The following is a 5,923-nucleotide window of genomic DNA, read 5'->3' on the forward strand; positions in this document are numbered from 1 at the left end:
CAATGGCACTTTCTTGAACTTGATTCCAAAGTCACTCAAAGTGGCCTTCATCCAAAGTATTTGTGCACAACAACTATCGGTGGATATGTATTCGGCTTCGGCGGTTGATAATGCAACACTATTTTGCTTCTTTGATGACCATGAAACAAGTGATCTTCCCAACAATTGACATGTGCTCGAGGTGCTCTTCCTTTCAACCTTGCATCCCGCATAATCTGAGTCAGAGTAACCAACTAGCTCAAACTTTTCTCCTTTGGGATACCACAAACCAACATTTGATGTATGCTTCAAATACCTTAATATTCTCTTTGTAGCCTTCAAATGACTTTCTTTTGGTGAGGCTTGAAATCTTGCACACATGCATACACTAAACATGACATCCGGCCTTGATGCGGTCACAAAGAATGTAACACCCTAGGTGTTAGCCTTGCATAACTTGACTTGCATAGCATGAGCATGAGCATGAGCATCAAGCATTCACATATAAGCATTTACACTTGAAACATTTGATTGAAACATATGCAACATTGCTTGTTATTTTGTTTCTTGGTATATATGCATATGATCATGAGTGAATACATGTAAATGGTTGATATGAGTCACAAAAACATGTTAGCAACACTTAGATTAGCAAATGGAACATGGTTCATGAATGTCACTTCCCATGATCAAGCCCTTAAGTCAGGTTTCATGTGATTACACTAAATAGCTCTACGAGTGACTAATACATGAAATGATTGTATGACCTTGCAATTAGCTTAAACATGTTTAGAGTATCATTATGAACAACTTTGGTATTAATGGCTAGGGCTAAATGAGTCACTAAGTCATAGTTCATGTATGAGTCATCTTTTTAAGGAAGCATGTTTGACCAAGTTTGAATCACATGCTAGAGACTTTGCATGTAGGTGGTCACTAAAGCAAAGTTGTAGTATATGGTATAGGGAACAACTTTTATGTTTGGGTCAGGGGCTAATAAGGTGCATAGCTTAGTCCTTTTTAGCTCACAAAAATTGGAAAAATAACAATTTCAACACTTAGCAAAAAATTCTCCAAGTCGTGTGCACTGACAATCTGACAGCCCTACTTTGAGAAGACATAACTTGTTTTTGGTTGTGATTTAGCACATGATTCTTTAAGAGTAATTGTAGCTGGTATGTAGGTCTATGACTTTGTTTTAGATTTTGTACGCTAACTCTTCACGGATTAGAAGATCGTGCTTCACGAATTCGCGTCGTCAGGCTCAGTTCCAGAGTTCTGATGGCCAACTCGTTCGGTCGTCAGTGGCCGACCGTCGCCAGGACAGGGCCGCCGCATGGAGGCAGCGATGTCCACGCGTCGCCGACGCCCTGCCCCGTGTGGCCAGGCCGGCCAGAGCGAGCCTTTAACACGCCAGCGCTCGCCCGCTCCATCCCGCGCCCTCATTTTCATTTTCTCGGTCTCCTCCTTTACCAGCCGAAGCACCAGCGCAGCCACCGTAGCAGCCGCCATCGCCATCGTCGTCGCAGCTGCTCCGCCAGCTCGCCCTCGCCGCTTCTCCACCGCCACAGCAGCTCCTCAGTGACCCTACCACATCACCGCACCTCCTTTGCTCACCAGCCGCGCTTGGTAAGGCCACCGCACCGCACACGACCTCGTCGGAGCATCATCGCCGAGCCCCGTCACAGTGGCTGGGACGCCTCCGTCCACAATTGGCTGTGATAGCTTGTGATATAGGTTCACCATGGTCTAGAGATGCTCGTCCAAGCCTTAGTTGGAGCCACCATGGTCATCGCCGGCGTACCGCCGTCGTCCCGTGCCACCGCTCCGCCATGAGCGCCGCCGCCGTGCGTAGCCCCGACGAGAGGTTCCACCGAGTAGCTCAATCGGTGCGCTAGGTCACATAGGTCACGCGGTGAAGATGTCACCGTCGGCAAACTCGCCGCCGTTGAGCCTTGGCCGCGCAACCGTCGCGCAGCACCGCTGCTCTGCTTCTGTATCACTGACGTGTGGGGTCGTCTGACTTGCGGGTCCCACCGGTCAGCGGCAACGAGAGTATAGGATAGTTCATTAATTCTAGATTTTGTACAGTTTTGTAATCCAGTTTTGTAGCTTCAAAAATTGTGAAATAAATTTGGTAGTGTTCCTTAGGAAGTGAAGTATTTAAGAAAAATATGATCTTGACACTTACAGTAGAAATTTTGGAAGATTTAAATGGAGATTTGAAATGTGTTTTTGAATGCATGCAAATTTGTTTATTTTATATCTAGAGTTCCTGTGCTCCAAAAATTATGAAAATTTTGTGGTAAGCTATTCTTGACAAGTATAAGCTCTCGTAAAAATTTCAGGGCCAGTGCATGAGTAGATTTTTAGTTATAGATTTTCTTTTTATAATTAGGAGATCCTTGTACGAATTTTTATAAATTATTTATGAATCCAATATTCATGAACTTTGTTGGAGGATATCCTAGTACCATATGTAGGCTAAGAAAAATATAAAATCTGTTGCTTGACACATTTCACTAGGGTTTTCTATTTATGCTATTTCAAGCCTTGCTGCCTTGTCATTTTTGTATAGGATGTTTTACTTGGTAAAATGGCATGGAACTTTTACAGTAGTCTATTGGTAGCACTACTAAGCCACTGTAATTTTCTGAGAAATTATGATGCACATTTGGTATATGTTTATTATTTAACCTATGTATCTAAATAAAATAATAAAGGCATATAAAGAAATAGTTTGGGCTTCACCATTATATTTTTTTGGATGTATTTGGTATGCTTAAACTGTTGGTAGACTTTGTGTTGTCAAACTTTGAATGATTACATGAAGTAGAAGTATTGTTACTTTGTAATGCGAATTGGATGGATTCCAGATAGATTCTGGAGTTTGATGAGTTGCATGATAAAAATGATATTTGCTGTAAAAATAGTTAATAACAAAGTTATAGATAACTTCATCATATGTCTTGTGTTAAAATTTCAGGACTATAGGTCAAACGGTTTAGGAGTTACAGCTGTTTAAAGTTAGCCTTTCGGAATTTGTTTGTTCTCTGGAATTTCTGGACAGCGCTGGATTAATTGTCTGTTTTGGTTAAGATAAAATGTGAATTAGCTTTTGGTGATTAAATAAGAGTTGTAGACAATTTTATAAGCTTTCCATAAAGTCTAAGATCACAGCATTTGGATAAGTAGAACTTCAGTTATAAGTAAAATAAGCAGCTGTTGTTTTGTGTGTAGTGAATGAATTGTAAATGTGTTTGATTAAGTAATCAAGAAGAGATATGCACCTACTCGGTAAAATATGATGCATTTGTTAACACCATGATGTTAAGAATACTTATATGAATGCATTCGTCATGTGTCATTATTTTATACTTGTACGCATGTATGCATTCGCAATACCTTATGCCATATTCATGCATCTAGGATCGGAGGAAGAAATAACGTTGCTGGAATTCGACGAAGTAGAGGAAGGGGACCAGCAGGAGAATCCTCAAGTCGCAACTCCCAAAGGCGAGGAGCAGAATCCTGAAGAGCTTCCGGAGTGCCCTGATCACCGCCCTACTTCTTTTCTGAAAGGCAAGCCCCGGAGCATTATAAGTCTCCTAATATTTTACAAATGATTACTTAAGTACTTATGATTGATGCATTAGGTTATAAGAGTTGAATGAAAACACTTGATGCATGGAACTACCTTGTCTAGATATATACACCTTTCACCCTGTATAGGTCCAGGATTGAATATATGCTTAGCCCTGCTTAGACCGGTAGAAGTCGGGTGATTTCCTGTCACCTGTGAGATATTGGTGGATACCGAAGCACGGTTGGATATATTTGCTATCGTGAAAAAGAACCATGGGATAATGTAAATGGAGACCAGGCGGGATGTCGATAGAGAAGCAACAAGACATGGAGGTCTTGGGTGTGGATCTATCCCCGTCTGTGTCAATTAAGGACCGTACCGTTGTTGGTGCTTCTAACAAGATTGAACGTATGCCTATCACTTAGCTGGCCGGATAACTCATTTCGACCGCGAAGCCAAGTAGCTCAACTCAGGCCGGGACCCGTTCTATTGTGCGCTCCTTGCGGGGGGCGATCAGACTGAGACCAAGAGCAGGCTAGGCCTGAACGTCCTGGCATCTGGTGTCCCAAATTGTGCGGCGCGGTATGAACCCGCGAAATGTGTACCTGAGTTGCACCAAAGGTGACCTAAGGCTGCCTTCACGCGGTATGCCTGGGTTTGTGTTAGGAATAAATTCCCAGCTAGTTGAAATCGATTCGAATCGCCGTCTCTCCCGAATAGTGAGAAACTTGGCTAGTCCCAACATCGTAGTAACTATGTTATGGAACATGATGGTTCGGATGAATATGGAATTGCAATACCTGCTATGGTTACTATTGTATGCTTTTAAATGGATATACCACATGTTTGGCACAGGATAGTTGCTAATCTAGAGATGGATAGTTATAATTAACCTGATATTGGAACCATAATTGTATAACTAAGTTAATCGCTTTTATGCAAAATGTTGTCAAGCTATCTCCACTTATATAGCCTTGCATAATCCTTGGAGTCATTTTATTTCTGGTTTATGACGGGTAAGTCTAGCTGAGTACCTTCTCGTACTCAGGGTTTTATTTTTCCATTGTTGCAGATGGCACTGTGTATCATGGTTATTGCAAGAGTTACTTTTATCCCGCTGTGGATGAGGAGTAAGCCTTGGGCAGGCTTCTTATTAATCCTTCTACATGCTTTTGTGGACCATGATCGTATTTTGGCACTGTACTAAACTATGTTGGAAACATTACTTTCAAACTTAATTTGCTTCCGCTTTTATCTATCAAACTCGGTTTGTAATAACTAGTTTCATACTCTGATGATGACAATGTATCTGTGAACTTTATGTAAGATGTGGCATGTATATTGAATCATGTACGATCTTGGTTGTTGTAAATCGTTTATCGAGACCCGTCGTGGTACTCGATGGACTACCGGGTTTATATGGGTTCAAGTATGACCGTGCGACCGCTTGTGGGACGCCATTGTACTTGTACTCTTATAAATTGGTTGGTTCTATGACAGCTGGTATCAGAACAAGATTCAACGTTAATTGTCACACGTGTATTTAAAACAAAAGTTTTTGTTTTCCAAAAACCCTTCTCTAGCAACTGATAGCTATATAATAGGTATTTAAAATCTAAAGTGTGCCAATGATCACTTTCCTTATGCCCAAATTAAGGACTATTAGGTGGCTATTTAAGTACTAACATGGGGGTTTTTACTTCGTCGTCCATACGGCGTGCTATTGTATGGGTGTCATTCACTTGAATGGAAATGTATGGATTAAATGCCTCTACGCCAAGATAAGAAGATGAGTGACATGACCGCAAGATGTGAGCATGCGGTCGGGGAGAGTTAGCTTTGGTACGGCTATGTATGCATGCTTGCATGTGTATATGGTGCGTATTTAATTGTGGGTTTAAATTGTTATCGAGTAGTTTGATACGGAAGTATATGTATGGGTATACATATATGGAAGTATTTAAATTTACATTCTGCATATTTCATTATGGGTTTGGGCTGAAATGAAATTCTTATGTAGGTACACTAACAACGAAACGTGTAGCTCAACTAGTTACGCTATATATGAGAGAACGTATGTATGCCACCGTGTCTACCGCTAGAAACAAATTTTTCCTAAGTTGTGAGGACATACGGAACGAGCATGCATCATGATAATTATCATTCAAATAATTACATTGTTCCTCCCCTTATAAATTTCTTACTCGGTTATGTAACTCTTATCCATTATGGTCTTGTCTCACAAAAGTGTACATGTTGATAGTACCGATAGCAGCACTAGTTGGAAGTGAGAAGTTCCTGATGCTTTTCAGAACACATACCCTATTGTGGAGAGTCTTACACTATGCGGGGTATTAG

The sequence above is a fragment of the Miscanthus floridulus genome, chromosome 13 (genome assembly GCF_019320115.1).
Source record: "Miscanthus floridulus cultivar M001 chromosome 13, ASM1932011v1, whole genome shotgun sequence".
In the NCBI taxonomy this organism is placed as follows: domain Eukaryota; kingdom Viridiplantae; phylum Streptophyta; class Magnoliopsida; order Poales; family Poaceae; genus Miscanthus; species Miscanthus floridulus.